The sequence below is a fragment of the Microcebus murinus genome, chromosome 10, assembly GCF_040939455.1.
Source record: "Microcebus murinus isolate Inina chromosome 10, M.murinus_Inina_mat1.0, whole genome shotgun sequence".
Taxonomy (NCBI): Eukaryota; Metazoa; Chordata; class Mammalia; order Primates; family Cheirogaleidae; genus Microcebus; species Microcebus murinus.
In genome coordinates this window covers 52,548,495-52,560,799 of record NC_134113.1, presented here as the reverse complement: position 1 = coordinate 52,560,799, position 12,305 = coordinate 52,548,495, and the positions used below count along the sequence as shown (strand labels likewise).

The window sequence follows — 12,305 nt, the reverse complement described above, 5'->3', positions numbered from 1 at the left end:
ATAGGCCAGTGGCTCCAGAGACCCTGTAGAGAAGTTTTAAATCACAGACACAGTCACTAACAAATAGGATGTTTTGATCAGGGGTACTTGTAACTAGTTTATAAGCTTCTTGCATATGACTAACCATCTTAATGCAACATTGTACTGGGAATATAAATAATTCCCTTCCTAACTGCATTTTTTGGGATCAAACTAATATTTTGAACTTTCCAAGATTCTCTTAAATTTTAGTGGAAAGAATGGTACAGATAAGAAAATAATTATTTCTCATGAACTCACCTCTATAAGTTACCTATGTCTTAATATCTGGTCAGTTTTCTAAATTGAATTTGAACTTGTCAAAAATTTAAAATAATTGCCCAATAATCTCTGGAAAGACCAATTCTAATCCCCCACCCTCAATGACCTCACCTTCTAAAAAGGCCTCAGTTCTGCAGCCCATTAATCAATTCAGTGAAAACTACCTATGACAGAGACAGCTGTCATCCTGCAAACCTGGTTCCCAGCCCCCAACAACTATCATGATTCCTCTATCATGAAACCACATCATATAGCCCATAGTTCTAACTTGAATGTTCAGGCAGTTCTTAAACACACCTAAAATCACGTGACATAAATGGAAACTGAAAACTATAGTAATGATCTTTAAACCAGGCTCCATGTAACCACAAGTTTCTTTTGTGGAGGCAGGAATCCCTGTAGACATATTCATTTCACATCTGCATCACCCTTACCAGGCCACAATCTTATATTTGTAATTCTTTTGAAGTAAACTATCAACAGAAGAATTTCAAATACTTTTGAGTCTGAAAATTACTAAGTTTAAAAGTTGTTAAAGCAGCATATGTTTCCCAAAGTAATAGCCTACGAGAATCAATTGCTATGGACTGCAGGGGACATCCTTATGAATGAAGGGGAGTACTTAATACCTGCAAAGCAGGTTAACTTCTCCTATAAAAGCATAAGGTAAACTATGGGCCATTCATTCAAATGGCCTCATTTTTAAAAATCTCTTGTTTTGCAAAAGGATTCCCTAAAGTAAATGATGAGAGCAATTCATACAAACAAAAATGTAATTTCAATCATGCATAGTCTGTGGCAAACTCTCACATTATGGTTTAGAGCCATTACTTAAACTACATTTGCTAACTTCCCACCTATTACTCCTCTAACACAAAAAAACGGCGACCTGGCTTTTTTTTTTTTTTACCTCCAAGAAACAATGAAGCCAGAAGTGGACTCTCCCCCTAGACAGACCTTCCCCACCCCCACCCCGCCACGGCCATCACAGGGCTGGTTGCCCACAGTGCTGACCCACATTTTCCTCTTCTGTCAATCAAGGATAATATCACTTACCTCGCTGAATAATAGTGAAGATGAAAAGAGAGCCTGTATATCAAGGGCCTACTACAGTGCCTGCCAGACATTGGGCCCCTTTAATCCTCTGGCTCAGCAAGCGCCCCCCATGCCGCAGACAGCAGGGAGAAGGCAGGCCTGCAGACAGGACCTCCCGCAGACTCCTCCTCAAACCTTCAAACCACACTCCCCTCTCCTCCTGCAAAGGCCGAGATGCACCTTCTGAGTTATAAAGTTGCCTCAGCTTCAGGTGGGACTTTGTTCCAGGATATCCCCCGGAGAGGGGGTAATTATGCATTCGGCCTTTTCTTTAGTCTCCTAGGGTTGGCTCCCGCCTTTCAGCGTTAAACACATTCTAGTTACTTGCTTTAAAAAAGAAAGGAACTTCCCTGACTCCACCTCCGACAGTCCTATCTTTTGCCTCCGCTTCAAGGCCACATTTTTTAAGAGTTGTTTGCGCTGGTTGTGTCCCGGTCCTCACCTCCCACTCACTCCTCCTTTTGCTTTAATTTGGCTTCAACTCCACCAAACCGAAGAAATATTTGTCAGCAAATCACCGAGTTCCTGGTCGCTCCTTTCAGTGGCCATTGCAACATCAGGGGCTGACGGCTCCCCTTGAGCCTGGGTGTCTAAAACGTTCTTGTGTTCCGTCCTTCCCCGTCTCCTTTGCTCATTTCTCTGCCTCTGCAATCCCCCAAATGTTGGTCTTTCTCAAGGCCCATTAAATGACTCCTTTCTTCTTCATCTCTCCTACCCTCAGATGTCCTCTCATTCTCAGGGTGTCAGGCAACAGAGTGATCATCTGTCCTCACTTTCCCCAAACGGCTTTGGTTTATGCCTGTTTTCCCAGCATAATTATTAATAGCACCACTCCCTCCAAGAGTAACAATGGGCCATCCCCTTATCAATTCCCATTTGTATGCAGATGACTCAGAATCGAGGCAATAGAGCCCAAAGCCCAGAGGGAGGGCCCGGAGTCAGCCGTCTGTGGGTTTAGATCCTGCTCTACCACTCACTGGCCCCAGACCCTGGGCAGGTTTAGCAACCTCTCTGCTCTGAAGAATCCTCATCAACAAAATGGGAATAACGTGGCTATGGATTTCTTTACAAGTGAGAGTTGCGTGAGAATATATAAAGTCATCAACACGATGCTGCCACATTTTTAAGAGGCCAGTGAATTCAGCTATTATATCTCTCTCTAGCCCAGCCCTGTCTCCTGAGTTCCAGATACATTTGGGTAGGGAGAGTAGAGTTCCATGGGGGTGGGGGGTAGTGCTGAGGGTGGGAGCCCACAGGAGTGACAGTCTATGCGGCCCCACCAATTCCCAGTTCTCTATACACCCATTTATTCTCCCATCAAACTGTGGCAGAATTCCTAAGATACTTCTCTCCTGACCTTTGAGCCACCTTCCTAAAGGTGAACACTGCATTGACCATCAAAGTGAACGACGGTTGCTTGGCCGCGTATTCTCGCCCCGCATTTTCTGAGAGCTGCTGTATGATTGTGCTTGAAACAGTAACGGGGGATACATAACTGGGTGGGACAAACAGTATAGTTTTATATGTGCTTTTTCACATACAATGTTATCTAGGTTTTTAAAGTTTCATATTCATGTGATATGTTAGCATAACTCCAACATTTTTGCATTCTATCACGTATTTTTTTAATTTAGGCTATGACCCTTACTTCTTTGGATAGTCTCAAAGCTTGTGGGTGAATTATAGGATTTGTGTAAGGTCAGAGGGCTTTTTTTCATCTCTTTAGGTTTGCTGCTGTGACTCATGAACTCCTTCCTCCTACAGAAATTCTATTCCTTCTTTAAGACTCACTTTAAAAGGCAATTCGGAGAGCCTTCTCTGTTTTCCCAGACAGAAAAATCTCTTCCTCTTTTCACAGATGCCCCTATTTAACATTTGGTTCTGTTTTGCATTACAATGAACTGCCATGTGCCATTCTATCCCAATCTATCCTAGTCCTTTTTGGCAGAAGTGGGTTCACCCATCCTTGTACCCCTCAGGGCCCAGTGCCTTATGCCCAAGAATAGTCAGCATCCACTGAGCATGTGCTCTGTGCCAGGCCTATTCTATCTCACAACCAGTGAGGTAGGAACTATCATCATCTGCTTAGCTGAGTAAACTGAGGCATGGAGAGCTGATGTAAATTGCCCAAGATTGCCCAGCTAGGAAACTGGCAGAAATGGTCTATTATTGACAGTGAATTTTCCCATTGCTTAGATAAGCTTAAGGTTTCCTTTTATTTATTTAGGAGGAAATATGGCTCCAGAACCTGAGCTTTCAACCTCACCTCTAAATATATGTTGAAATTAAGAGGAAAGAATAATCTTATCTAGAAAGAATTATTTGCATGTAGTTTTCCTTGTTATTCTCTATGTTTCTTCCACTTCCAAAGCTCACTTCATCTCTGTGTTCCTCGGATTTTCATCCTTTAAATGGGAGAAATAGCACCTGTGTAATGTGTAATGTGTGTAATCTCTAAGGAGATTACACAAAAGAGCTTTAAAAATGGACATCATTTTATTATTGTTGTTATTACTAACACTGTTGTACCTATATTCTATGTGCAACCGTGTTTCTATCAAAAAAAATTTTTAATTTTAAAATGCGATTCCAGGAGCCCATCTCTGCTTGCCTTGGTCGCTGCACACACCGTTTCCTAGAAGGTTCTGGAAGACCTGGGTTCCCACGCCTCTGCCTGTTGGCAGTGGGACTGACTTTCCGGGTTCCAAGCTCTGTGGCATGGGACAGAGAACAAGGGCCAGGGGCTGAGAAAGCTGAGGAACTTGCTGGAGAAATGAATGTCCTGTCCCCCAGGCACACAAACTAACTTCTCCTGTTGGGCTTTTTCCCAAGTCATGGTTTTCCTCCCATCAGCGCCAAGTTTGCATCTGTTGAGCTTCTCCTTCTGCTGCCACATCCAGCAGAGCTCCCCACTTCTCCCTGGTCCTCCAACTCCACGTTTAAGTCAATAGCTCTGCACTGCCTACCTGAGAGTTAATTGTGGAAATCAAACGAAATGCTCTGTAAACTCTACAAATGTTCATTGTGACTGTTATTCTGAGCCACCTCAGCATATCGGGGGGATAAGCTTAGTGGTTAAGGGAATGGTCCCAGTTAAGTGAAGTATTTAACTTACGATTTAGTAACACTGATTTCACTTATTATTTAGCACCACTAATTATTTAGTAACATTATTTAGTACACCCTCCAGTGGTATTTATCTGATATCTCTTTCTTCCTCCTAAGAACCCTCAGAGACAGGTACTCTATTTTTCTCCATTTTACACATTGAAAAATTAAGGTTAAAAGATTAAGTAATCTGCCCGAGGTCATCCATTTTCTAAAAATCAGTCTGGAAGTCAAAGCCGATGCCAAGCCTTTGTGGTCAACCACAACATACAAGATTGCACACACAACAGATGCCTCGCATCCCTTCTCTATCTAGTTCAGGACTAAATTGGCTGTTTCCTTTCCCTGCTCCTTTTTAGAAATGTGGGAGTTTCTAAATCACTAATACTTTGTTATTACCAAGTCCCAACTAGTACTGGTACTCCCTAGTGCTGTTCAGTCACGTTGGGTGGGCCGGAGTGGGCCAGGATGCCAATCTCTTCCTGCCATAAGTGCCCAGGAAAAGAGAGCCCCAAGAAAGGCTGGTCAGAAATACAAAGTCAATGCTGAAAATACAATGGTAAAACTAGAAAGTACTTACTCGTTAAAGTAAGCGGTGATTTGGGAAAACGTCTGTGTCAGTTGACCCTAGCTCTCTTCCCCAGACAGAGTCCTTCCTCCCCCGCCGCGGAGCAGAGGAGCCAGGCTGGAGAGCCCAGAACCTGCGCTACGGCTACGGGGAAATGAATTAGCCTCTGGGCGCCTGCGTCTGGGGAGAAGATGCCATTTCCGGTGGCATCTGGGGCAAATGGCACGAGTCAGCGTTTGCTTTCTCGCTTTAGAAGGCGGAAGGATAATGGTCGAAGCTTGGAGACCTTGATGTACCAGGAAAACATGAAGCGGTAAGTCAATACAGAAGGCAACATCTTCCTGGGATTGGGCTCTGAACTTGTTTTTGTTTCACTTTTCTCAGTAATTTGGGTGTAATTTACATTGGCTCTTTGATTTATTTTAGCAATTCAAAACCTCGGCTCATGTTACCCCTCCCACCGGTGCTGGGTGTTCACCGCTGAAAAGGTGTTCGGAAGGCGGAAAAAGAGGAAGTGGGAAGAAGAGAGAAACGGGGAAGTGGTGGGAGGACCGGAAGATCGTGGCCTCTCCTAGCTCATAGTTGAGAGTGGTAATCCTGAGCTTCTGTGTGGTGTGTCACAGCTGGCAAGCCGCTTTCCAGTCCTTTCCCTTGGTCTTCCCACCAACCTCTTGGTGGAGGAACAGCCCGGTCCACGTCTGTGGGGAGAACAAGACAGGCCTGGGCTGCGCCTCCACTAGAACTTTCTGCGTCCTCCTCCAGTGTTCCTCCCGCCCGGCAGGTAAGGGAGGGGACTGTGTGCTAAAAGGGGACATGGTCTTCTGATTGATTGGATGAGGGCAGACCTTTGTTTTCTTTTGTTTGGAATGGTGTGATTTGGGAGAGGAGCATCTATCAGTTTCCCTACAAATATCAAGTGGGCCTTCTATGAATATTTTAAACACCATAGGATAGAGCATTTTCCCATTATTGGTATTGTTGGGGCTCAAATCATACCACTCCAACTCATGACTGTAGGAGACCAGAATATACCATGCCAAAATATATTTCTTTGGCATATTTTTGAGCTGATCATTCTGAGAAATGGTAGATACAGGAGTAGCTCTGAAAAGCTGTCCTTTTGTAAAAGAAATCTACATCAGTGAAAGTATCTGTTGGGAAGACGGCTGCTCCGGACAGCTTGTATTAGCCAAGAGACTTTATCTGCAGCCCAGCCCATAACTTGTCGCCACCTCACTCCTGAATCCCCAAGTCCCTATTCTTTCCTGTGGATCAGGATGCTACCCATGCAAACCCGAATCATCTGTGGGACTCCTGTGTGTATACATGTAATTAAATATGGTTTTCCTCCTGTTAATCTATCTTATGTCAATTTAATTCACAGCACAACCAAAGAAACTGGAAGAGTGGAGGAAGCCATTTTTTCCTCCCCTACTGTATAAGGTAACTAGCAAACTAGTAACAGATTTCAAAACAGTCCTGAATGACATGTCCTGCCTACTGAGGTTTTTTTTAATACTATGCTATTTATGTAAACTGCCCTATAAAGTGTCATAGTTGTCTTTCCTTGAAAAATATCATTTTACTTTGACTACCCAGTGTGTGCTTAAAATTAATTCCATACATTACACATTGTTTTCACCCTTTTGTCTATAGCCATCAATCGAATTACTTTGCATTTTATCATGAATTTTAATATAATCATTACCATGATATTTAATACAATCAAAGCAGGGCTTCGATCTAGAAACCAACTGATAATTTTAGTATTTTAAAATTTGGAATAGTAAACTTTAAAAATTTGCCATTATTTGATTCTAGCAAACCTATAAATGAGTTGCAAATCTTTCCCATTCTCCAACTTCCAGCTAGTCTGTGCACTGTGAGAATAAAAGAACATTCTAGGGGAGGATGACTAAAATCTTTGTAATCATCCCAAGACCAGAGAACAGAGGAGTTGTAATAATGCAAATGATAATTATGCTTATACTCTTGAAACTTAAAGTCATTTGAGATCAAGCAACAGATTTTCAACTGATTCTCTTGCTTCCAAGAACTTACTATGATATGTGTAGACAGCGACTATTGCTATTCTGGCCCCGTTTCATGTTCCAGAGCTCAGTGAGCTGTCTTTTTTCTTACCCACCGAACTTGGCTTTTTCCTTAAAGATAATGATAACTTATGTGCGTGTTAGGTTTTACACCTAAAATGTGCTTTCTCACACAGATCTCCTTTTATTCAGTAAAGTGAGCCCTAATTATTACCTTCCTTCTGCAGAAGCTAAAGCTGAGGCCCTGAAAACACTTAAATGACTTGTCACTTTGACGGAGCAGCCCAGGGACCGTGAGCCAGCTCTTCTATCTGTGCAGTGTGTCATCTTTGTGGCCCTGTCTGGGGGAGGCCATACACAGTGCACTGCCATTACTGTCCTTCTTAAATTATTTTGTTTACTTTTAGAAGGTAATTCATGCACAAAACATACCAGTGGTTTGACTGAGAAGTCAGTCTCCCCTCCTTTCTTGTTCCCTAATCTTTCAGTTTCCCTTCTGGAAGCAAAACTACCACTGGTTTCTTGTTTGTTCTGCCAGCAGTACTCTATAGAGATATTCTAAATATCTCTGAAATATTTTATTATCTCTTCCTTCCTTATTAAAGTTTCAACATCCCTTCTTATTACAGGCAGTTGTCTGGAAAAAAATATGAGCATCACTTAGAACAGATGTTAAACTCAGAAATTCTTTGGTAAACTGATCATGCAGATTGTTGGAAACATCCAGATGTTTGAAATGGTATAGAAAACCTGTTACTCACAACAGCCTGCAAAAAGAGGTAAGCTAAGCTGGCCCTATACAGCATGATAACTAAACTAGGCCTCTGGCTCATGGTTACTTCTGAAAAGGTGAATGAATGACCCAAAGGACACATTTCATACACAGGTTATGTGTGAGGAACATGGCTGATTTATTCACCCGGGTATGGGTGGGCTGAGTCCGAAAAGAGAGTCAGTACAGAAGGGGATTTAGTGAGGTTTTTTATAAATGGGGATAGCCGACCCCCTTCCACCTGCCCTGTTTAGTTCTTTGTTTCTGGGCCAAACTGGTAGGTGAAGAATTGCTTCCTGCTATCTGTTTCCTGCAATCTGCTAACTGCAGATCAGTTTGTAGTAAATTCTTCAATGAACCAACTCCTAAGACCCCTTTGCCCTAGTCACATCCATCCTTCTGTTCTGGCCTTCTCCTTATCAGGAGAGCTAGGGAGGGAAAGCCTTGGTCTCCATCAGGGAGGGAGGGGGAAGGAATGCTGGCTGTAGCTGTCTGCCAGATCTACAAAGTCCAGGGACTCCCCGGATTCCTCTGGCTATTGCTTTATAAGTCTGAGTTTTCCATTAGCCACATTCTGTCCTATACATACTTTCCAGAGTCCCACCTGGAATAAACCTAACAGTTACCTATATGGAGACCACTCAAACTTCAATACTGATTAGTGCTACAGTGACTGCATGTGTGTTGACAGTGTAGACTGAAGCTAAAGCTGTGATGCTGTGAAATAAGCGAACCATTAGATCCTCTGGCTTGAGGGCCAAAAGGCTTGGGTTTAAAACCTCATTCAGTCACTTATGACTGCATGATCTTGGCAGTCACTTAACTCCTCTGTGACTCAATTTTCTCATTTGTAAAATGGTGACAATAATAACCACTATATAGATGCTAAGATTAAATGACAAAATACACCTAGAGTACCAGGCACATAGGAGGTTGTAATAAAAGATCTCTATCATTATCCATGGCCTATCCATTCATTCTCTTTTTTCTTTCATTCGATAGTTATGACAGGCACTGTTCTAGGTGCTAGGGAAACAGCAGTGAAGAAAACATGAACAACAACAAAAAAACCCTGCCCTTATAGAGTTTATATTTGAGTTGAAGGAGACAGACAATTAAAATAATAAGTAAGAGAATATGTGAGATAAACAAGAAAAGGAATAAGAGTGCTGGATGGGAGGAGGGGCGGTGCAGGGGCCATGGGCTGGAATTTAAATAGGGTGGTCTGGAGAAGGCTTCCAGGGGAGACAGACTTGAGTGAAGGCCTGAGGGAGGCGATGGAGCAAACCCTGGGGAGATCTGGGGGAAGGCAGCTCCAAGTGGAAGAACAGGAAGGAGGCAAGTATGACTAGATGAGAGTGAATGAGAGAGGCAGACTTAGAAGACAGAGTCAAAGAAGAAGGGGTGATCAGATCATGGGACCATGGAGGGCAGATCCTAGACCATTGAGACTACCTAGGCTTTTACTTTAGGAGCCACGGTGAGAGATCTGAGCAGAAAACGTTATACATCTTATCAGTTTTAATACGATTTCTGTTGAGAATAGACTGTACGGGGCAAGGGAGAAAGAAGCAGGGAGACCAATTGGGAAGGTACTGAATAATGCAGGAGTTGTGGCTTAGACCAGAGGCATATTAGCCAAGGAATGAAAAGTGGTCCGATTCTGGATATATTTTGAAGGTAGAGGCAATAGAATTTGCCTGTGCTGGACCAGGCACGGTGGCTCGCACCTATAATCCTCGCACCTTGGGAGGCAGAGGCAGGAGGATCACTTGAGCTCTGGAGTTTGAGACCAGCCTGAGCAAGAGTGAGTCCCCCGTCTCCACTAAAAATAGAAAAATTAGTCAGGTGTGGTGGCACATTAGTCCCAGCTACTCAGGAGGCTGAGGCAGGAGGGCAGTTGAGCCCAGGAGTTTGATGTTACAGTGAGCTATGATGATGCCACTATGCTCCACCCAGAGTGACAAAGCGAGACTCTATTTAAAAAAAAAAAAGAATTTGCCTGTGCAGAGATGGCAGGGCAGTAGCAGTATGAGAAAAGGAGAGGAGACAAGAGTGGCTCTGTGTTTTGGGCCTGAACAACAGGAAGGATGATGTTGTCGTTTACTGAGAGGAAAAACATTCAGGAGAAACAGAGTTGGCAGGCAGAGGTCAAGTGCTTGGTTTGGGGCTTGTTAGGTTGGAGATCCTTTTACATGTCTCTGTGATGATGTGAATGGGCACTTGCTTACACAAGTATGGAGTTTAGAGAAGCCCAGACTGGAAATATTCATTAGGTCTGGATGGTGTTGCCCATAAAGAAGGAATGCTAGAGAGGAAACAAGGTCCACGAGGATGTCAGGAAGAGGAGGAGGAACCTCTAAAGGACATGGAGAAGGAAGAGTGGTGAAGTAGGGAAACTAGGAGAGTGTGAGGTCCCGGAAGCGAAGAGGGCGAAGAGTTTCAAGGTAGGACTCAAAGGAGTATTGTCTGTGTCAGAAACAGTTGGCAAGTCACATGGGATGTTTGACCGCTGGTGGTAGCATCATGCAGGACACTAGTGACCTTGATGGGGCAGTGGGGACAAAGCCTGATTAGAGAGATTCCAAAGAGAATGGAAGGAATATTGGAGACAGTACTTCCCTCAATGAGTTTTGCTGTGATTAAAAAGAAGCAGAAACGGCAAGCTGTCCCGAGGGGGACGTGGGGTTAAGAGAGTTTTATTTTCTCGGAAGATGGGAACAATAGTATGCTTGCGTGCTTACAGGGACAACCCAGGAAAGGGTGAAGAGTAGATGATGCAGGAGGATTAGGGAGGATCCCTGGAGCAAAGTCCTTGAATTGATAAAAAGGGGTCTGATCTGATGCCTGAGTGGGGTTTGGCCTCAGACTGGGGCACGTCACGGCATCAGCTGAGAGTGGACGTGGGTGGGGAGGTGGCATTAGAAGTCCGAGGAGAGGAAGGTATGCAGTGTTATGCAGGAAACGGGACAGGCCGGGCTTCCTGAGCAGCATGGAGGCTGCACGTTAGGCCGGGAGCCTGACTGTTTGATTTTCTCTAGTCTGTCTCATGGGTGCAGGTGCAGAGAAGGCAAAAAGTTGTATTTATTTTCTTCTACTTCTTTTTTTTTACTTTTTCTTAAAAAAATTTTTTTTTTTTTTATCTACTAAAAGCTAGTGCCCATTGGGAAAAAATTGTTTTTAATCAGGATTGGGGTTTTACCTTTCAGTTTGTATTAATGTGCTATTACAAATATATAATTTATTTAAAACCATGATTTATTTAAAAACCAAACCATAAAAGCTAAATATTTTAATTAGGCAGTGAAAAATATTCTGAATATAAGGGGAAAAATAATGGTCCTTTTATATCATCAACTCTTTAATAGTTCCAGCCACAGGTTAACTTTAATTTATCTTCATGTAAGCCATGATCATTTTATCTACATTTTGTATTTTAAGGAACACAGTTGTTTTTCTTATCTTCTTGGAAAGGAGTCCTACAAGTGGGCCAGAAATCAGTCCATTAAATATATACTTACAAATGAATTAGTTTTAGCTGGCTGGTGTGTGTTTGTGTTCAGATCTATTCCTGGCTACCTTAAAAAATGGACCAAATTTGGCAAATCACAAAACAATGTGTTTTTTTCTTTGCTTATATGACGTAAATAGTCTACATATTTTTGGTAACTTCTCTTCAAAGCACTTAACATTTAGCACTTTCAAGCACATATGAATAATGACTAATTTATTTCTATTGGGGTGCAAAGTCTTTTCTGATAGTATATTAAGAAATTTGAGGTTCTGGATTAAAACTTTTCATGAGTTCATCTTAGTAACAGAACTAAATTCTGCACTAAGTCAGTAATGCAAACTTTTCTGTTGTTGATAAGCAAGGCTAGAGTTGTTGGGATTTGGGAAGTTACAGACTGAGAAGAACCAAATAGATGGTTTCACTCGTTAGGGTGGATGGAATGGGATTTATAAAAGATCCCATTCTGTCAGGATTTCTTAAACGTTTCTATAAACCTTCTTAGAATTGGTATGTTTTATGCAAGTTCTGTATTCTTTTCCAATACAACTTAGTGGTTCAGGGTATGGCCTTGTAGGCAGAAAAGTTGAGTTCAGAGTTGCAAATCCTTAACTCACGAGCTTTGTAATTTGGGGAAAATCACTTAACCACTCTGGGCCCACTTCCAATTGCGAAGATTAAATATGCAAAGTGCTAAGCATAGTTGCATGGCACCTGATACACGCTTAGTTTATTCTATGGATTAGTATACATACATCTATGCTTTGTAATATAAAATAATACTTGAAGTGACTAACCACTAAATAAAATGTAAACACAGACAATTGTTACCCTGTTTTGTGGGCACAGTTCTCTGTACTGGTGTGACTCTATCCCTGCAGGAATAGACTGTGCAAGGGG

General features: G+C 42.5%; 1 protein-coding gene and 1 long non-coding RNA gene across 5 annotated transcripts in view; one reads left to right on the top strand and one right to left on the bottom strand.

Annotated features, from left to right (window-relative positions):
* The window catches only part of PCED1B (PC-esterase domain containing 1B), a 214,286-nt gene that overhangs the window by 74,902 nt on the left and 127,079 nt on the right, over window positions 1–12,305 (bottom strand). Inside the window, exon 1 of one of the 4 annotated variants that reach the window (XM_012752043.3) lies at window positions 5,084–5,503. The exons of the other annotated variants lie outside the window; for them this stretch is intronic. The gene's annotated coding sequence lies outside the window, so the exon portion shown is untranslated. Of the gene's footprint in view, window positions 1–5,083; window positions 5,504–12,305 lie in introns of those variants that run through there. 4 annotated transcript variants of the gene reach the window in all.
* LOC105864757 (uncharacterized) overlaps window positions 5,318–12,305 on the top strand; it is a 32,003-nt gene continuing 25,015 nt past the window's right edge. The window contains exons 1-4 of the long non-coding RNA XR_012921434.1: window positions 5,318–5,384; window positions 5,498–5,852; window positions 6,456–6,514; window positions 7,752–7,901. This is a non-coding gene — a long non-coding RNA (uncharacterized LOC105864757). The remainder of the gene's footprint in view (window positions 5,385–5,497; window positions 5,853–6,455; window positions 6,515–7,751; window positions 7,902–12,305) is intronic.